The sequence below is a fragment of the Daphnia pulicaria genome, chromosome 7 (assembly GCF_021234035.1).
Source record: "Daphnia pulicaria isolate SC F1-1A chromosome 7, SC_F0-13Bv2, whole genome shotgun sequence".
Taxonomy (NCBI): domain Eukaryota; kingdom Metazoa; phylum Arthropoda; class Branchiopoda; order Diplostraca; family Daphniidae; genus Daphnia; species Daphnia pulicaria.
The window spans coordinates 11685431-11707951 of record NC_060919.1 but is presented as its reverse complement, the minus strand read 5'-3'; the positions used below and the strand labels follow the sequence as shown (position 1 = coordinate 11707951).

General features: G+C 39.2%; 3 non-coding genes across 3 annotated transcripts; 1 reads left to right on the top strand and 2 right to left on the bottom strand.

Moving 5' to 3' along the window:
• Positions 1-16867: 16867 nt before the first annotated feature.
• On the bottom strand, positions 16868-16949 carry Trnas-gcu. Its single transcript has one exon. It is a non-coding gene; the product is annotated as a tRNA-Ser (tRNA).
• A 129-nt stretch (positions 16950-17078) lies between these two features.
• Trnak-uuu lies at positions 17079-17151 on the bottom strand. The gene has a single exon. It is a non-coding gene; the product is annotated as a tRNA-Lys (tRNA).
• Positions 17152-17330: 179 nt separating this feature from the next.
• On the top strand, positions 17331-17403 carry Trnar-acg. Its single transcript has one exon. It is a non-coding gene; the product is annotated as a tRNA-Arg (tRNA).
• Positions 17404-22521: the final 5118 nt, after the last annotated feature.

The window sequence follows — 22521 nt, the reverse complement described above, 5'->3', positions numbered from 1 at the left end:
TTGATAGAGTATACAGTAGTATACAGTAAGGTACAGTAGTGAACGTAAGAGAAAAGTGTACTTTTCAAACGTGTTAACATTGAAAAGTGATCACTTTTCTATGAAATGAATGGTTGTAACCATATAGTCTTATATAAGACTATCTGGCAACAGTGTTTCCAACACTGTAGCACACAACTATTCACAAGCAAGTCCCGGCCGGGGAAACACGTGAAATTGTCCCACCCACCCACCCTCAGGAGTGCTACGCACTGAGTGTTGGAACTAGAGGGTTACAGAACCAATTCAGAGGGTTACAGGTACTAATCACCTGGTATCTGGAATGAAGTGTTAGGGGTTTGTATGACCCAACCGCTTGCTTGGAACCAGAGGGTTACAGGTACTAATCACCTGGTATCTGGAATGAAGTGTTAGGGGTTTGTATGACCCAACCGCTTGCTTGGAACCTAATTATTTGATAGAGTATACAGTAGTATACAGTAAGGTACAGTAGTGAACGTAAGAGAAAAGTGTACTTTTCAAACGTGTTAACATTGAAAAGCACAATGGATTAGCAGTCCATCACCTTAACCGCTCGGTCACCTCGTCGGCATTGTTTCCTTGTTAACGTTTTTCATGTAAAGTCAGATTATCTCAGTTTATCTGCACCAACCAATTACAGGATAATTATACCGTATCGAACATCACCACATATCTAGTACACAACCTACGTTTCACGCCCGATGAGGGACTTGAACCCTCGACCTCAGGATTAAAAGTCCCGCGCTCTACCGTCTGAGCTTACCGGGCTTTTTTAATCTCCTTATCAACAATTCACTGAAAATCGTATGAACAGTAATAATAAATCCAATTCATGTTAAAGGCTTAAAAACATGACTTCACTAGTAAAGACATGATTCAAACCTGATCACTTTCTGTCCAAAACAAATAGTTATTTCTTAAATTTAGTAATGTTCGTAGTTTAACGTGGGTTTTTTGGCGCAATGGATAACGCGCCTGACTACGGATCAGGAGATTCCAGGTTCGGCTCCTGGCAAGCTCGATTTGCTTGCGTTTCAAGGAAGACAGTCCGTTGCATTTTGTTATAGCGTTTAATGGCTCGATAGCGCAGTAGGCAGCGCGCGAGTATCGTAATCTCGAGGTCGTGTGTTCGAACCTCACTCGGGGCATTTATGTCATTTTATCTCTTGTAAAAATTCAAGTTCAACTTTAGACGGAGCAAAATACTAAACTGTGCTTCGTTTTGAAAAGGATAGAAAGGGTTGTGGTGTTTACGTCGATTATGGTTTTTACTTCGATGGGGTTGTGCTCGACACTACGAAAGTGTTGTTATCTAATTGTAGGCTGTTTGCAAGATATAGTGTAACAGAACGTCGGTCGACTCCCGTTTTCTGTTACTTTCCCTTTCTACAAGACAATCTCTAACGTCGACTACTAGATGTCGCTTTCGCTATACTTCATCTCATACCAGAGGAGGCTGCTACCATTTGAATCTGCCACCAACTCGCCCCATCTTTGCCGCCAACTTGCCCCACCCCTTTCCCTTGTTACTTTCTCTTTCTACAAGACAAACTCTAATGTCGACTACTAGATGTCGCTTCCGCTATTCTCCATCTCATACCAGAGGAGGCTGCTACCATTTGAATCTGCCGCCAACTCGCCCCATCTCTGCCGCCAACTCGCCCCATCCCTTTCCCTTTTTACTATTCCCTTTCCCTTTTCGCTATATTAACTTTAGGCGTACTTTTATCTTTTATGACACTATATAAATATATTTTCCTTTTTCCTTCAACGCTTTTCAATAACAAACTCCCTTTTCGTCCGTCTCCGCTCTTGCCATGTCTTAACGTGTCTGCTCACGTTTCCCTATACTATCCTCTATAGGCCTAAACAAGTCTGCTCCCTATACTTCCTCTCTAGGCCTATGCTAACCGTGCAGCCAGAATTAGTATAAAAACTGTATGTAAATGTTATTTTGTACTGCATTCTCCCACGGCATTCACACTACCATTGTGTTCCAGTCGCACTCTCCTTTTGGTATTGTATTAGTTATATTTTTCCCTTGTGCTTTGTGCCTGTTATTTAAGCTAAGTGCCATTTCCAACTGTACCTCGAAACTTGCCGTTTCTCGACAAGCCTAACCGCTCAGCCCGCTACCACATTTTCTCCATACAAGTAGTATTGTCTCACTTATTTATCGTCTCACTATTTAATATTATTAGTTCACCTTATTGTATGATCTGTCCGTTATCAATACATTGTTTAGCCTTAATTATTCCCGTCGTTCTTAGACACTTCACTTTGACATTGTGAGTAAAGTCGCCTCATAGTATTTAAGTTCTTCGTATTGGTGACACAATGATTCCGTTGTGTCGACCTTTACATCTGGTGGCAGCGATTTTCGAACTCACTTACAATGTCATCGTACGGTGCTAGGCCTAAGACTAAAAGTATTTTTCGTAAAAACTTGGAAGATTCAAACGATATTTCTACTGATAAAACTGTACCGATTCTCCCAACTAAACTTCCTCTTTCTGTCCCAATTACTTCCACTCCGCTCGCATCTACCGTTCAGAAGCGCCAAACAATAGACACTCGTGTTATTAATAGACCTACTTGATCAAATAAGAATTATGTCCAACTAAAAAGTATTCCCGATCCTGAATATTTGTTTAAACGAAACGTAAATAAGGGAACTTCAAAATCTTTTGCGGAAAAATTCGTTAGTTTTTTTCCCCGTCACCGAAAAAATCTAAAGTTGAAGCGACTATTTCTCCGATTAAAAAGCTTGCGTTTGACCGTTCCATTTCTCCAAAAGAAATTGAGCCGATTATTTCTGTTCCTTCAGTAATTGAATCACCAGGGACCGTTCAGTCTAACCATACTAGTGTGGGGCAAATTAGTATAATTAAAAAATCTTCTGGCACAACCGATACTATTATTGAAATACCAGAAGATCTAACTGTAAACGAAATTTCAAGTTTGCCTGTTAAAAATACTGAAAATAAGACAATTTTTATTCAAAATAACGCGGAGATTTCAGTAACTAATCACAATTTAATCACGACTGCCAACGGCATCGATTGTCAATCAGCTGTTGAAGAAGAAGATACTCTTTTTGACATTCTTAATCGTATTGGTGGATTAATACGCAATCTTCCCCCCACAGTTTTGCCTACGCCAGTAGCGTTTAATAATTCGACTATCGAGGCCATTCATAACCCGATAACTTACACACCGTATATTAATTTCGATAACGTTATAAGTGAACTGGGAAAGCATAGTATCGCTGTAGGGGGAGAGGAAGAATCAGTTGAGGATATTATCGAATTTCCCATTAAAAAAACCATTTCCCATGGAAACGAAGACGGCCGAAATAGCAATCAAATAGACCAACAGAGCCCAGTAAAACTAGTATCAAAAATACAAGTTACGGGGGGAAAGAAAGAATCGATAAAGGGAAATATAACCAGGAGAAAATGGCTGCCGATTCCACTCGCCCAAAACCCAGCTTTTTCGAGCAACATCGAACAGTCGATGAACCTCCCCGTAGGGCTAGAAAGGAAGGAGACTATGAAAGAAGAAGCGACGAAAGAAATCCCAGCGGATGGGCAGGTAGAGGAAGTAATGATTATAGACCAAGAGAGTCTGACACACAATCATCAGATACCGACGAATCAACCTTCTTCGTTGAATATCAGCCATCTCGTGACACTATTAAAAGCCTCAAACCAAAAGGCAATAATAATTCTTCTTCAATAAGAAGCCCTTCTCCCAAAAAAGCTAGTAGTCCCAATAGACCAAGCCAAAATTTTTCGGATACTCATAAAGGAAGAGGAGCTATGACCATGTTGAATCAGATTCAAAATTATACTGGAAGTCCAGCTGTTTGTTTTGATCGTTGGATTAAATTATTTGACAACGTAGTCGCAATGTCAAATTGGAATGACGCAGATATAGTCAATATGCTATCGACTAAAATGTCAGGAGAAGCATACGACCTATTACAGAATATAATGGAAAGTGGCACCCAAGAATATAGTATTATAAAATCCTATTTCCAAGAAAACTTTCATGGCGACGAAGATTCCGACTATTATCAGACTAAATTCGATGAAATACAAATAAAGCCTAAAGAAAATATTTTAAACTACGCGTTTCGTTTAAAAACAATATATCAGCGCGCTTATCCTTCAAACAAACTTGAGTCAGCGGAAGAAAAAGCGATTCAGCTACGTTTTTTAGGCCTAGAGCATGAGCTACAACATATTGTACGCTACAAAAAAGTCTTTTCTTTTGAGGAACTTGTAGCAGTAATTCAGAAATATGCGAAAAGAGTACAGTTAGACCAGCACAGCAAAGACCAAAAAGTATTTGTCAACGCAGTAGCAGCTAACGATCAGAAAGATTCTCTCATAGTTCAGGCAAAAGAAAAACAAAACGAAACAATTTGTGCCATTGCAACCAGTCTTAAAATGGGAAATAAGCCTGCTGAGGCAAATGTATATAATAATTCGGCCCAAAATTCAAATGTTGATAATCGATTGGACCGATTAACTGAATCGATCATTGACCTTCGAGGCCTAATGCAAGCAATCATGGAAACAAATAATTCTCTTAATCAGAATAGCGTTGGGCAATCTAATCAGCAAAATCATCAAACCTCCGCTCCCAGAAATAATTTTAATAAGCAACGGCCAAACACTAGATTTCAACAACCCGTCGGGAGGGAAACATATCTTTTTGACAGTCAGCCTTCCCATTATCCAAATCCAAATTTTCCACCGTTAGACTTTTCCCTCCAACCCCCTGTTCCGCAATTTCCGCAGCCTCTCCGCACTTTCCCTCAGGCTATTCAGCAGCCAACCCAGCAAACGAATCAACGGTTTCAGCAACTGCCCCGTCCTTTTCAGCCCCCCCAACCAACGTTTCAGCAACCAATTCGCCCACAGCAAAGTGGAATGAAATGTACAAACTGCGGGTTGACAAATCATAACATAGAAACATGCTACCGTAATCAACGGCAGGCCTTGGATGCAAACGTTTGCTTTTATTGTAAGAATACTGGCCACAGGGCTAATGGATGTCCGAATAGACCAAATATTATTCGACCGGCGCCGCCTGGGTTTTTACAGACAAAGGGAAACGCGTAAGGGCCGACTGTAATAGGGCAGTCGAAATTAGGCCACAATTTCCCCAAAAACCTAGACTAATGGCACAAGTTACCGCTTTCAGCAAAAATTCAGCACCCCGTATTTCTATGAAAATTTTTAATTATCCGTTTAAAGCCTTGTTTGACACGGGCGCAGAAAGAAGTCTGCTCCACATAAATGTATTCAATAAAATTGTTTCGGACCAAATTAATTGCTCTGAATCAGGTGCGATGTCGCCCCAACAATTAATTTGCTCCGAATCAGATGTCGATTTGTTCGATATCAATAATAAGCCCTTATTAACAAAAGGGGTTATTACTTTACCAATCGTATATGATAATCATGTATTAAATCAGGAATTTATCGTCACGAACGGTATTTCTGAGTTATGTGTAATCGGTCGGATGCCGCCATTAATCACGAATTTGTGTTCGATGGCCGCTCAAAGACAATATTTTTAGCCCGCGATAAATCAGAGGATCATTTTATTGTTAATCAAGGGGCTTGTGTATCTGTTGAAAAAGAAATATTCGAGACATTAATGACCTCGGTCGGAAATGTTAGGATAGCCCCCCTCACCTCTTAGGTGGTGGAGGCTGAGATTCAAGGGCAATCCGATGTGATAGTTCCCCTCTCAATCTTTTTATTCTCTCCGAATGCACAGTTGCCGGAGGGAATTTGTATCAAAAATTTCGTTAATAATGTTAGTATAGACGGGAAATACCTCATAGAGCTGGAAAATAAAAATAATCGATCGATTCTATTGCCAAGGAAATTTATTCTTGGAACTATCGAGTTCTCTTGTCTAATGGTGGGGAAAGTCTCCACCAGCTGGCAATCAGCTGATGCCGAGCAAGAGAATGATCTTAAAATTAAAGAATCAAAGACTGATCCAGATGTAGATGCTGAATTTAAAGAACCTATTGCTGAATTATTGCGCGATTTTCCGAAACTTTTTGCGACTGAAAATTCTGAACTTGGTAGTACTGGGTTGATAAAACATTCAATTGACACCCAAGGGAAAGGGCCTATTCGACTTCGTCCCTATCGGACGGGGAGGAAACAGAAGAAGGAGCTAGAGAGACAAATTAAAGAAATGATGGCTACGAATGTTATTCAACACTCCACCTCTCCGTGGGCGGCGCCAGTTATTTTAGTTGAAAATAAAAGTGGAGAACTTAGATTTTGCATGGATTATCGTAAATTAAATAGCTTAACCAAAAAAGATTCTTTTCCTCTTCCGCGCATCGACAGTACGTTGGATAGACTTTATGGGAAAAAATTTTTCACTACACTTGACCTTGCCTCAGGGTATTGGCAGATTGAGTTAGATGACCCGTCGAAAGAAAAAACTGCTTTTATCGTAGAAAACAACCGTTATGAATTTATTAGAATGCCTTTCGGGCTTTGTAATGCGCCAGCAACCTTTCAAAGAGTAATGAATTATATTCTGAGAGACGTCTCGGGAGTTAAAGCTTTAGTCTATTTGGATGACGTCATTATTTACTCGGATATGTTCGAAAGCCATATTGAAGATATTAGAGAAGTTTTTACATTAATACAAAATGCGGGATTAAAATTAAAATTAAAGAAATGTCAATTTATAAAAAAATCTGTTAAATATTTGGGTCACATTATTTCACGAGATGGAATAGGCCCAGATCCAGAAAAAATAGAAAAGATAGCTAATTATAAAACGCCGGTATCAGCCGACGAAGTACGATCGTTTTTAGGGCTTGCTGGTTATTATAGGCGCTTTATTCCAAATTTTGGCACAATAGCACAACCTTTAACGGCAAAAACACATAAAGATGCGTTAAAAAATTCTTTTATTTGGGAGGATATTGACCAAAAGGCGTTTGACACGCTGCGTACTTGTCTCGTCACGCCTCCCGTTTTGGCATATCCTGATTTCAACCTTGAATTTCTATTATTTACTGATGCATGCGATTATGGAATCGGCTCAGTTCTTTCACAAATACAAGATGGCGTTGAGAAACCGATCGCTTACGCTAGTAGACAGCTAAAGCCGTCGGATAAAAAATATGCTACAGTAGAAAAAGAAGCTTTAGCCGTCGTATTTTCTATTAAACATTTTCGTCACTACCTGCTTGACAAACCTTTTACCGTCATTAGTGACCATCGACCCTTGCAGTGGCTAGAAAATCAAAAAGAAAATAATGGGAGATTGGGAAGATGGGCTATTTTGCTTGCGGGCACTAATTACAAAATAAAGTATAGGCCTGGCCGTATTCACCAAAATGCGGATTGCCTTTCACGCCTTCGCGTTTCTCATGTTCGAAAAGAAAATTCAGAAATTGATATTTGGGCTAGCCAAGCAGCTGACCCTCTTTGTCAAGCAATAAATAATTATCTTGAGAATGGATTTCTCTCGGAAAAAGACGACAAGAAACGGCCTATATGGGCGAAAGAAATTGAGCTATATTTTGTAAAGAATCGCATACTCTATCGGATCGATGAGTCGACGGAAAAAAGTAGGCGAAATATTCCTTGCCAACAGGTCGTTCTTCCCCTCATTCTTAGGCCTACTATTTTAAAAGAAATGCATGATAGCCCACTTTCAGGAGGTCATCTAGCATTTTTACGCACTTATTTAAAAATTAAAACTAGTTATTATTGGCCGACAATTTTGCCTGATGTAAAAGAATATTGTAGAACTTGCGAAACGTGTATAGCCAACTCAAAATCTAAGCTGCGAGCTTATCTTTTTCCTCACGAGCTAGCTAAAGCTCCATTTCAGATAATTGGTATAGACTTTTTAGGCCCAATTTCCCCCATCTCGCCAAACGGCAATAACTGTATATGTGTAATGACCTAAATTCTTGACGGCAGTCGCTTTGCCTGATCAAACGGCTCGCACAACTGCGGAATGTATATATAAAAATATTGTTTTAATGCACGGACCGCCTCTGGCGCTTGTATCCGATCGAGGCCCAAATTTCACTTCTAAATTAATGAAATATTTTTGTCAAAAGTTAAATATTGAACAACGTTTTACTACATCTTATAACCCAGCTAGTAATGGGGAAACCGAGCGTTTTAATCGTACTATGACGACAATGTTACGAAAAGAATTAGTTGACGGGCAGCATGAAAATTGGGAGGATGTGTTGGGTGAAGTATGCTTTGCATACCGTTCATCAATACATTCTTCTACAAATAAGAGCCCGTATTACATGTGTTTTGGTCGCGATGTCAACTTCCCCATTAATAAAATTTTAGGGGCGGTCCCAGAACCAGTCCCCTCCTCTAATTACGTCGATTCCCTTTTGGAAAGACTCCGCTATAGTTTTCAAAGGGCGCATGAATATAATGTAAAAGCGCGGGAACGACAAAGAGAGCAGTACAATAAACGGGCTTTACTTCATAATTACAAACCGGGCGATAGAGTTTTACTAGATATAAGGGAAGTAAAAAAAGGCGATAATAAAAAATTTACTTCCAAGTTTAAGGGCCCGTATAGAGTTATCAAAGTAAATAATAATCATACAGTCGAAATAGCTGATAGTTCATTTCAAATTATACTTGCGCATAGCAATATACTTAAACCTTTGTTCGAAACGATGTTATGGACTGATGAACCCATGCCTGACATGGAGTCAACAGTCGAACCGAGAGAACGTTTTCGTAAACAAATAGCAACTCAGACTGATTGGGATTCCCATGATGAATCTGATATTGAAAGTATTGAGGAAAATAATTCTGTTGATCCAGTAGAGACTGAACCTGCTCTTGATTTCAATCCCCCTGTAATTAATATACCTAGTAATGATATTTCAGTCGAGCTAAACGACGACGTAGATATTCCTCTTTTCAATCAGGACGAAATAGAATTTGATAACCCACCCGTAAACATACCTCACCCCCGTCCCTTATCTCCCATCGTCACAATTATTAAGAATAACGAAAATATTCCAAACCCTATTGAACGTCCGCGTTTACGACCGAGGTCGGCTATCAAGCCGAAATCGCGTTTAATTGCGGAAGTTTAGAAAAAAAAGTTTATTAGAAAGATGTGTTCAGTATATTTCCTCCACAAAAAAATTTAAATCAATATGCATACTTTGAAAGTATGAAGTGAAAAAAAAACACAATCAAGCAATTTACATTCAGCGCGAGACCAGATGTCTTAAGCCTACACCAACAATAAAAATAATAAATAAAAGTGAAACTAAAATTTTGAAAAATATATACGTGCACAAAACAAAACAAAAATTTCGGAAACGATAAGAAAAATTCTACAGGCACGCATGAAAGGCGGAATCAAATGTCGAAATCGTATATTGCGCGCAAATCCTAGCCGACGGAAATCAATGTGCAGAAAAAAAAATGTGTTTTTCTCGAAGACAATTGTGCCAGCTGTGACTATATACTCCCGCCGTTAACTTTGAGCGATAAGAAAAACGGTGTATTCTGAAACGGCCACCGTGAGCATTGTGCCAGTTCAACATTTTTTTTCCCAATCGACAAGTGACCCGGAAATGGTGCAAAATTAATAAATTGCACATGCAAAAACTTAAAAAGAAGTATATAAGCATCAGAAAAAATATACTTCTCTACCATTCCCACTTCATCCGTCAAAACAGTAACATGACACTTCCAAACCACCGCATCTATTTCTCTGCCACTGACTGGGGTAGGATGGAGGACGTATTTACTAACGACATCCTTTTCACAAACCAACCGACTCCCGAACCGATCGTGATGGATGACCAAACGGACGACGAAACACTCCTGTTAGACAGTCCGTCCCGCACAGCATCCCGAGCATCGACATTGGATCTCCAACTTATATCGGACGATACCTTAGACGAACTTTTTATTGACGCAGGCAGCCACCCGGAACTGACCCACAACAGCATGGACGACGACAACTGGAGAAATGTAGAAAGCGTTTCTCAATACATTCGTGATCTGCAGCTGCCAGGAGGAGTCTACGGGCGCATATACTCTCCTCAACCACCAGCTCATCCTCGCTACTCCCGGCGCCAATTGAACACACCGGTTCCTACAGCCGACATGGTGGAAGTTGACTCAGTTCGGGCTCCAGTTCGCGACAAGGGCGAATATTTTCTAATGTTTACCGTCATCTTTTTATTATGTTTTCTCGCTTACCTAAGCATAAAATGTCTAAACACAATGGACAACTGGGTTGCCGACAAACGTTAAATTTAAAAAAAAATCTGAGCAAAAAAAAACAAACCCTAGAAAAAAAAATGTTTGCTCCTGTAGTTTCGGGTATTCACAGCCACTAGAAAAAAAAGTGTTAACTGGGCTCCACCCACAAAAAAAAAATCATTCGAAAATAAAAAATAAAAAACATTTCAACAAAAAAAAAAAACATTTACTCCCAATTGCTCCTTTACCTTCCCATTCATCCAATTTCTGTCATCATGGCTGGTCGAGGCAGACTTCTCCTTACAACCGACTCCACCAACGAGGAATTCGACCCCAACCCCCCACCAGTGGTTGGCCGTGTTGTCTTATGGCCTCTACCCCGACAACAAAACGCCGTCTACCCATTGGACACAGAAAATCTGCCGACCCCGCGTCCTTCCCGCACCTCTGTCGTTCAATCTAACGGCAGAGTGATGGCGGTATCCCCTTCCGTCCGGCCGCTGGTACCAAGACCCGCTGCAACCGCCGGACAAACACCCTTGGAGCAATTGGCCGCCGCTGCCCCGGCTCCGCGTCCCGTCCTGACGGCCAATCAAAACCGATTGCGGCCATCAGTATTGGACTGCCCAGCCCTCGCACTGGAGCAGCTCGAACTGCTGCAACGGTACGTGATCGACCAGGAGGATCTGCGCGTACGATACTTCCAAAAGGTGTGGGACGTCAATGCTCGTTATGGAGAGGAGCACTACTAAAGAAATCACTACATTTTGTACTGTTTATTGAAAAAAAATACTAGTATGAAATAAATGAAAAAAAAAACTGTTCTTTATATGCATACATGTTTTAAACCTTCAATTATAAAAAAAAGAAAAGAAAACAAACAAACAAACAAAAAAGGAAACAGTAGAAAAAAAAATTATTAAAGAAAAAACAAAAAAACAAACAAAACAAAACAAAACAAAATGGTATTGATCATAACAAAAAAGGAGAAAAGAAAAAAAAATAAGTATAGCAACAAAAAAATATAAATGCATTCTTGACATTTACAAACAAATGCATAACGATACCTGTCACAAAAAAACCCTACTATCCATGCAATCACATATATTCACATATCTATTTCACACAAATCCCGTCAATGAACTTGGAAACATTTTCCCCTTTGTAATCTTTTGGGCGGATATATATATATGCATATGCACCTTTTTCCACATCTCTCGGCACACTCCTCCGCTCGTCGAAAGCTGAAAAGCTACTGAATTCGATATGTCCCATCGTTCTATTGTTTACTTCCTTCACCCTCCCTTCCACCGATAAGTTCGCGGTAAAAAATTTTCAACTCCCCAGACACTTCGCCTTTCTACCTTCTCTATTTTTCTCCTCCGTATTTTGGTGAAAAAATTTTTAGGGGAAAGGAAACAGCCAGGTGCCCTCCACATAGTGTTAATTATACCTCTCACTTTTTCCCTATGATGAAATATGTCCGTTTCTTGTCGCCTTGTTCGTTTCGCCGCCTCTCTCTTTTTCGCCGTCTCTCTCTTTTTCCCCTTCCTCTTATTTATTAATAACTTACTTTTTTACTTATTTCTATACTTAAAATACATTTGTTTATGCTACATATGTTAAGCATAGATTTATTATATTTAATCCCTGAGGTATATTTATATACGAAGGTCCTTAACAATATAGGGTGTGGGGTATAGGGGGTAGGGTAGTAGTAGCTAGTAGTGAAATTCAGAGGGTTTAATGTCCATTTAGTGTTCCTTTATACGTTTCTTCCCTGAATGACCAATCGTCACCAAATTTGTACATAATTCTGTCAAAATTTGATACATGGCGTAACGGGGTTTTCATTTGTTTTCATTACTGTTTTAAAAATTTAATTTGCGTACTTGTTACCTAGCTGGTTGCCGAATCCTAGGCAGTGAATTCGCTTTTTTTGCGTAACCTTCCAACTGTCATTGCATGCTCAGCAGTGTAAACAAAAACAAAAAAAAGTTTGGATCTTCCCTAGCAAGACAAGTTTTCTGCTACGGGAGTGGAGAGTATTTATTATTTGATTTTGTTTTTATGTTCGATTTCGATTTCGTCTTTATTCTTCTTTTTACTTTGTATTTTCCCATTATTACTTTTTTAAATATTTTGTTTTATTATCACCTCTTTTTCTTTACTGTTTTTTGTCTTGATTTTAATAAATTTTTTGATCAAGTAAAATTTCTATTCCTCCTTTTTTTAACAGTTAGTCATCAACCAAGAAGTTGGGGAACATTTAAAAATGTTTGATTATACTCATTTTGAAGCTCTGGGTCATCTCTCACTTCTTCCCTTGTCCTCTTCACAGTCATCCAGATCTTCTGGTGGTCGTGAAGAGTTACCACCGATCTTCCACTTCCATTTACCTCCGAAAGCTTTTTAAGTGTAATTTTTCAAAAATTACAAATTTATTTTTCGAGATCGAGATTCTTACCCTAAACAATACGAGTGGCAGCCCGAGTTGCTAACCATTAGACCAACATTGACATTTTTATATAAGGGAATGCTTGGCCCGGTTGGTGAGTACACCAAATAATGTAACAAAAGTCGAAGTAAAGCAATGGTAATATCGCTAGCGACGCTACCATCGGTATCGATTTCGGAACCGGTCGTAAAACACTTAGGTTATATGCCTTAATTATAAAGATTTTTTCAGCGGTGGTTTAATCTAACTGCTATAAGAGCACATCCATTTCTTTGTAGTTAATATGTAACTAATAATTTTTCTAATTCCATGTTACTATAGTAATAAATATTGCTATAACTTAATCTAAACATGAAGTGCGACGTGGGGTGGCGGGGCGAATCCTCCGCCATTCATAATTCGCACCACTCATAATATTACAGATTATTTTTCAATTAGTTATAAAGAATCAATTATGGAAGATAAAAAAGGGAAACAGAATTTTCCAAACGTTATAGTATATATTAATCTACTATAACCTTGATTTTCTGTCTCTTTAACGTTTAAAAAAATTACCGAAGGACGTTACCGAAGGAATCTTGTACCATATATTTCATGTACATGTATACAAATACTTCCAGATAATGCTGCTCTTCATCTTCATCAGCCTGGTCGTCTCGACAGCTCATAGTTTCGAGACAACTATTTGTGACTGCTCCAAACCGACAGGAATAGGCCTACTGACCTTTTCCGACGGCATTTGCGAGCCGGCCACAAAAATAGGAAAAACACGGGTGAACTACCAGGTCATGACTGACCGGAAAGCAGCCTACAATTTTCCTGGATTTTTATGTTCGCGTTGGCGAAATACTAAACACGTCACAAAAGATTTTTTCGGACAAATAATTGTTGTTCTTGAACGCATTGCATTGGACACTTCCCAGATTCAATGCGACATCATGAGACAATCTCTGCGATGCGGAGATGACCCAATGATCAAATCCGACAACAAATGGACTTACATCGAGGAGCCCGAAGCTGTTGGATATTGGCTCCGGACAGTGACAGTCGAAAAAGTGAATTGTCTGTTCGAAGAAATAAGTATCGCTCACGAAGACGAAAGCGATTTTATTATCACCCCACTTGGCAAAGCCAACATTACTCAACGATTTATTTCACACAACCATATGACCTTATTTTGGATTGACACGTACGCTAAACCAACAGATATTGTTTTACGTGAACTGGAGAAAGGTGTTGGAAGCTGGTATGAATCATCTACCAAGGGCACCTGGATCCTTCAAGACAATGAAAACCAATTAGACTTTCATGTGCAACTACTCCCCCTTGTCAGAATGTGAAATGCGACAAGACAATTCCCACTTGGACGGTAGTAAGCAACGCTCATCTGTTTATCATTAAATCGTTGATTGGCCCAGCCCCAACCGCACCACCAAAGCCGACATATTATTCTTCAAAGAACTATTGGATAAACGCAGAACTCATGAACGACCATCAACATTTTGCAATTCAATTCTTAACCGACTCAGCTGTTCGTCACGAAAACGAATTAATTCGTATCATCCAAAGTGTACAATGTGAGCAACGCCGCATAAAACATGCGCAAGCTGTATCAACAGCACAATATAATGGATGGTTGGCCGCATCACAACTCGGCCTACGTGAATGCATTAAATTAACAGCTGCTGGAAATAGTGTCTCGGCTATTCAGTGCACACCCATTCCTGTCAACTCTACTTCTGAAATCACTATTTGTGGCGCACAGCCTCGCTACAAAAATTTCACTGTCAGCCGGACCGGATGGGAACTGACAAATTTCACTCCCTGCTATTGGACTAGCGGGACCGTGAATTTTAATGATCGTCTCCACGTCTTCCGCAATAATACTTGGGAGCCGGTTGAGACTTCTCTCGTCGTTCCTCAACGTGATTTGGCAGACGCTTTTCGCTATACTGATGTTACTTTCTTCGAATATCATCAACGTTCAAATCCTGCGTATGCTGACTCACAGACCAGCCCAATGGATATCATAGCCGACCTGACGGTCTCAATTAACGAACATTCTGCAAAACAAGATACACAAACAGATACTACCACAACACAAGATACTACCATTGGTGCATCCAACATCATTGTTACGGCGATTGAAAAAACCAACACAGCTTTTGGGAATTTCCGTCTCTTCCTTCTTATCGTCAGTGACGATAAGAAGGCACAATAATTAGAGTGACGATAATAAGGGCACAAATTAGAGTGACGATTCGTCACTCTAATTTGTGCCCTTATTTTCGGCGTGGCACTTTGCATCGCTACAAATTGTTGTGGAGCCTCGAGACTGCTGCAATATTTAAGAGAAAAATTTGACCACTTCAAAGGATCTTACTATTTGGAAGATGATCAGAATCATTCCAAATACGATCCGTCTGCTGTTTAGATTCCGTGACGTAATCTCATAGGGCCGGGAGCGATGTAACAGAACGCTCGGTCGACTCCCGTTTTCTGTTACTTTCCCTTTCTACAAGACAATCTCTAACTTCGACTACTAGATGTCGCTTTCGCTATACTTCATCTCATACCACAGGAGGCTGCTACCATTTGAATCTGCCGCCAACTCGCCCCATCTTTGCCGCCAACTTGCCCCAACCCTTTCCCTTGTTACTTTCCCTTTCTACAAGACAATCTCTAACGTCGACTACTAGATGTCGCTTCCGCTATTCTCCATCTCATACCAGAGGAGGCTGCTACCATTTGAATCTGCCGCCAACTCGCCCCATCTCTGCCGCCAACTCGCCCAATCCCTTTCCCTTTTTACTATTCCCTTTCCCTTTTCGCTATATTAACTTTAGGCGTACTTTTATCTTTTATGACACTATATACAGTACCCTCACAAAATTTGGAAACACGGCGAGTGTTTCCGCGCTTCTAACACGGCGGCTTACGGGCCAATGTGTCTCCCTTTTTTCGCTTTAACTCACGTTTGAGTTATCGCAAAGCAAATTTTAAAAAATCTTCTTGGTGAGGAAAGAATTTTCTTTCACCATGATTTTTTTCAGATTTTAGTAAATTGAACTTTATCCCCAAAAAGCTAGACATAAAGTTTGGAAACATCGGCGCGCTCGCCATATGTTTCCAAGCTAAAGTGTATGCTAGTTAAAAAATCATAAAAAATTAAAATTAATCAATTTTTACTTGAAACTTTTACCAACGGTAGACGACATAGTCGTCTACATTTGGACAAAGTTTCAAATTTTTCTAATGAAACTCTGATTTTTCCCGATTTTTTAAAAAACAATTCCGATTAATTTTGGTGGCGCAGGGACGAAATCCTAGCCCGGGGGAAGAATAGAAGAGGGAAAACCACCGGACCCCTTTGTTCTCCCCTATTCTCTTCCCTTTCTTCTCTATTCGTAGGCAGCGCGCGAGTCTCATAATCTCGAGTTCGTGAGTTCGAACCTCACTCGGGGCATTTATGTCATTTTACCTCTTGTAAAAATTCAAGTCCAACTTTAGACGGAGCAAAATACTAAACTGTGCTTCGTTTTGAAAACGATAGAAAGGGTTGCTGTGTTTACGTCGATTATGATTTTTACTTCGATGGGGTTGTGCTCGCCACTACGAAAATGTTGTTATCTAATTGTAGGCTGTTTGCAAGATATAGTGTCCTTCGGATGTATTTGGGGATGGATTTAAACAGACATACTTTGAAGTGGCAATGGCGATGACATGAAGAAATAACGATTTGCAACGAACATGTACAGCACCCTCCGACAGCCTGGCGTAATAATGTACTGTTGTAGAAAAACTCATCATAACCAAGTACCCTAATCCATCAGCAACGCAATGCATAAACTCTAAAAGAAAGGGTTGCACTGTGGGAAAAAGTCTTGAGTGGCCTTTGTTGCAACGATCTCGCTATCTGTTAAAATAGGTTCTACTGAGATTTGAACTCAGATTGTCAGAGTCAGGGTCTGAAGTGCTAACCATTACACCATGGTACCTTGATAAATATCTTACCGTGGCTTGAACACTAAGTTTCTACATTGATATGCCGAAACCCCTGATTACTGCATAGCAATTGGAGTGCGTTACAGTTGCCAATATCCCTAACTACTCCTTTCGACGAGGATGGGATTCGAACCCATGCGTGCAATGCACAATGGATTAGCAGTCCATCACCTTAACCGCTCGGTCAACTCTTCGGAAATTTTTCCCCTGTTAACGTTTATCATGTAAAGTCAGATTATCTCAGTTTATCTGCTCCATCTAATTACAGGATAATTATACCGTATCGAACATCACCACATATCTAGTACACAACCTACGTTTCACGCCCGATGAGGGACTTGAACCCTCGACCTCAGGATTAAAAGTCCCGCGCTCTACCGTCTGAGCTAACCGGGCTGTTTTATTCTCCTTATCAACAATTCACTGAAAATCGTATGAACAGTAATAATAAATCCAATTCATATTAAAGGCTTAAAAACATGACTTCACTAGTAAAGACACGATTCAAACCTGATCACTTTCTGTCCAAAACAAATAGTTATTTCTTAAATTTAGTAATGTTCGTCGGTTAACGTGGGTTTGTGGCGCAATGGATAACGCGCCTGACTACGGATCAGGAGATTCCAGGTTCGACTCCTGGTAAGCTCGATTTACTTGCGTTTCAAGGAAGACAGTTGGTTCGGAAATGCTAATCATAACGTCATAGAATCTTGTTAAATATCCTACAACTGTAAGGCAGTCGAAGCAACGCAGTCGACGACGGGAACCCGATTAGCCAATTTCTTTATCGTTGACGCCTCAATTGGAAGCAGCTCTTCAAACTCTGAACGCAGCATGAACTTAACTCTCTTCGACGCTTGTCGCCGAATTTCCCCTCCGACGCCGTCTATTTGTAATCTCCGCACAGCTTCAATCTTTACGCACAAGAGCTGGATATGAGAGTAGAATCACTTCCTTCATCAATAAACAGATTAACTTGAACAGACGATCTGCCGTTGGCGGATTTAATTTCAAGACGCATCATAATCGTTGTCGACCAGCTTCACCTTCGTCATTGGAAGCTTTGCGAAGTCTTGAAGAAGTTCATTATGGGAATAATGGTAGTCCTTCTGCTTGCACGACTTCTTACTTGCACAATTCTGGACCGATTGTCTCGAGCTGAAACAGAAGAAGCAGAATGAACGGTGACGAACACAAAAGGTCACTCTCTCCCCAATGGACAGCTCCTTAAACTGGTAGCAGTCCGTCAAACGGTGGTCTCCTTCACATTTGAAGCAGAACGTTAGGTGTTGCGTACTGGAATCCCAAGTGTTCGTCTTGATTAGTTCGGGCGGAACGTCGCTGATTGAAGCTAACTGTCTTCGTGGTTGCCTCTGTCAGTTCTGCTGCAATACTGTGCGCGTTTTGATAGGCTGAGGCGCGTTGACAAAGCCAGCTGTCGAAGTCATTAAGTCTGCGATGTTCCAATTGACCCCAATTGCCTTCATTCCAGGTGATCCAATCATGTAGTGACTACCTTTGAAAAACTCTTTCGATTAAGTCTGCTGCCGAATACTCGCCTATTTTGTTGAGATGGAAGAATTGTGTACGGATTCATTCTGCAAATCTCTTGAACGATGACAGGTTTTGTTTGAATTCGAATTTCTCCATTGCTTGAATAATGTGTGCAGCACGCATGACGTCCTGGCGTCGAAAAGTTTGCTTTAGTCGGACCAGTGCTTCCACGTAGGCGGATTCTCCTCCTCCTAGGCTGTAGATGACATCAAGACAAGTCACCATGTAAATACCGCGTCAAAAGCGCGAGCTTCTCACAGGGAGATTTTGTTGTGTCATGAACGAGCACCTTAAACACGTCGATCCATGAAAACCAGTTGAGGGCCTTTCCATCGTAGATCTCTAGGTCGGCAGATACGGATGGATGCCATGTATGCCCATACATACCGATGATGCCAACATGGTCTCCACGTACGTACGGGCATGTCCGTACCAAAAAACCGTCGCATTTCTAGCCTTCTCATTGGCTCACAGGCTTCAGAGTGACGGGCAATTGTTTTTTTGTTTTGTTTTTCTTTCTCGGTTTTTAATGGCCGCTTCGCTCTGGCACACACAGTTGCTTTTTAGTATCATTCCTGTTTATTCAAGAGCAACTGTTAGGTGTCAAAATACTAGAAATTTATGATAATTACAATTTAAATTCAAATTCAAATTCTCACATTTCAATTCTCAAATTTCAATTCTCACATTACAATTCTCAAATTGCAATTCTCAAATTGCAATTCTCACCTCAAATTTAATCTCCTCTCATGGAATGTACTCCACAACAAAGTGCTTCAAAATCCCGTCTGAAATTATGCAAAGAGTATTTCCCAATGTCCCCTGATATGTTTAATGCAACAGGTAATTGATTGTTATGTCCGCGTGTTATGTTTTTTAATAGTGATTAATAATCTACCCTCTCCCTCTTGATATAAAGTCTCGGATGAAGAAGGCTCATCATTGGCCGATGGTTTTGCCAACTCATGTTCTTCAAATTAGACGAGTGAAGATTTCGAAGACAATGAAGTAACCTATTACAAACAGTGACATGATTTGATTATATATGTTTGTTTGATTTTTCAGGTTGCATTTCTTTGAAGAAGAATTCAAGTGTTGGAGATTGAAAACAGGTCCCTTTACAGAAAAATTTACGATATGGAAAATAAGATTGCAGATTACAATAAAGTGAATGCTAAGAGACCAAGAACAAGTCATTTATTGGTAAGATAGTTGTCAAACATTTATTTTCCTATTTTCATTCATGTAAATTTCAAGGTTCCTTTACTACACGCATCGACTGTGGAAATCGAGAAATCGGAGCTGGAAGAAGTGTTGGTTGTTGCTGCCAAGAAAAAAATGTCTACCCATCCAAATCAGACGGTCAAGCCAGGTCTTCCCAAAAATGACCTGGATGATATTATTCGTAAGCATTGACTTTAATCTTTTAATCTACTTGTTCAATGGCGTGTCTTATTAAATATGGTTCAAATTTGTTCCAAGGTTTGTTAAGAATACTTGGGAAGAGATTTACGGCGACGTTCTTCCAGAAAAAAAACTGTCCCGTTAGAAATGCAATTAAGGTTAAGTTAAGCACTGAATATCGTGCCTTGAAAAACACGTACAAGTGAGGTTTGTACAAAGAAACGACAAATTTAATGAATTCTACCATTACAGAAAAAGTTACCTTACAGGTTGTGGAAATAATTCGACCTAGTGAAACTGCAGGGTGCTTCATTTCATATCGTCTTGTCTGTTAATATCCACATTTAAGTACCATTACATTTTTGTCGGAGTTTTGAGCCGCTTCTTTCGATGTGCTGATTGCCATTAAATAAAATGTCTTCGGAAAAGCTTTTTTGCGTGCAAGTGTACTATTATGTCACTATTTCATACTCGGTGTCAACTATTTAATGCATCCAAGTGCTGTTATTGATGTCCTTTTGGCAAAGCATAAACATCCACCATCCATTTTAGGGTATTTCAACTTAGGTATTGACGTATTGTTGTAAAGGTTATTGTGCTGTAGGCACTAGGCACTAGGCAGTAGTGGCGTAAACTCTTACACAGTTTAATTTTCATTTTTACGATTGTAGCCAGCTTACATTAACTTTATTTCATTGCATCGCAAACATATAATAATTTTTCCAGAATCAACTGTGAAATATTTGTTTATTCACGTTTATAACACGTGTCTTGGTCTACTTAACACAGATTTGTTTTACATTCGTCTGCATCGGATATTAATTTCCTGCACTGCAAAAAGAGATTAGGCGAGATTAGGTTATTGTTTTAATTTATTTAAAAATGAATGAAAGCGAAGGTTCCGATCAGCCTGATACACCAGAAATTAATATATTTGCGTTCAAGAAACCGGCTTCAACTTCTGGCATCAAATCAGTTGGGTTCAAAGTTTTAACAGCTTTGATTCAATTGAAATTTATATCCTATGAAAGCTCTTAATCGGATACGTATTTTTCTGTGAATATATAATGGGTAAATCAATTTCATAAGTTGTAAATTAAAATTTTAAGTTATGGTAGTAAATTACTCACTAGTACGGAACTGTCTTTTTCAAAAATTTATTTACAGCTTAAATATATCTCAAAAAGCCTAAAACTTTACATAATTCGATAGCTCTTGATGAGATCTATCTATTCATATAAAATTTATTTAAAAATGTCAATAATATCGAAATCCCCTTAAAACTGATTTTTTACTAATACTTTTATAGCGACCCAGTTCTGTAGGCGACTCTGTAGACAGAAGAGGAGGAACTTTTGTGTGAGAAACTTATACTTTTTACATTTTTTAAATAAATATTATATATTTAGATAGATCTCCTTAAGAACTATCAAATTTCGCGATGTTTTACGCATTTTTAGATGTATTATAGCTTCAAATAAATCATTTACAAAAATAGACAGTTCCGTACAAGGGAGTAAATTACTGTCATAAAATAAAACACATTTCTTTCGGCTGAAAACTAGTCTATATCGCTTAAAACTATAGGTGCCTTATGCGAAAATGAATTTTCCATCCATTCGCCCGGATAAGTCTTGTCTCCTTAAATACCAACACCTTCACCAGCGCGAGAATTTAAATTATTATAAACCGAAGTCATTAAACTTCGTAGTGAATAATCATCAGCAATAGGTTGATATTTAGTGTATTGTGCACCTCATGAAGATTTGTATTTTACAAATTATCCAAATATATAGAAATAACAAAAAAATGACTCTTCAAGTAATTTATTGGGTTTACAATGACAACATACAAAATTAATCGTCCTCATCTACTGATGAAGACTCATAATCAGATTCGTCGTCTTCTTCTTCTAACTCATTGTATTGAATTACTGATTCTTTGTCATTTTCAAGATTCGCACAGGCATCGATTATTACAGATAAGCTAGACTCTCTTCTGAAAGAGGAAATGGCATTCTCCAAAGTATTAGCAAGACGATTAATCTTCAATAAGACAATATTGGCTTTTGACTGTAATTCAAGTTGTTGCAATGATGATCCAGACAAAGCTTGAAGATACATCTGTCGATCCTCTTGCTATTTGATTCGCATATCGTACAACGATTTCATAAATTGCGTCATTTCTTTTTCCGACTGCACTTTTTCCTCCTGGGACCGCTGCCAGAGCTTCCATGTGTCAACAATATTGAATTTCTCCATGAAACTAACTTGAGATTGAAAATAAAATTGATGAAGTCAAAATAAATGCACGAATGTCAGGATTTGTGTTTGTTATACTTTCTGGCTTATTCCAAGGGAAGATTCCTACTAACACGTCAGCATGGGTGAGAGTTAATGCTGAGCGGTTGTTAATAAAGCCAAGTAATATTTCACTTGCTTTGTTCATGGTCTTCAAACTCTCCTGATATTCATCTTGTTTCTCGTTATTCTCATTATTGCGCACCACAGTGTCAACATCTACACTTATTCAAAAATACTGTCTTGTAACCTACTTTCATAGAAAGAAATCTCTTCCCGCCACGAACCTTTAACGTACAAGAAATACATTTACACATTAATACAATATTGCGCAATGTATATACATGTCAAGTTTACCTTCTACAAGAAGCCAAGGAAAATAACCTCGTTCAAAATCTTGCATAGTCAAAACAGGGGACTGGAACATCTGAAACAAAATAATAAATAATAATTTAAAAGCAATAAGGTGAGAAAATACTGTTGTACCTTTCTCTACGAGTTTCCCAGT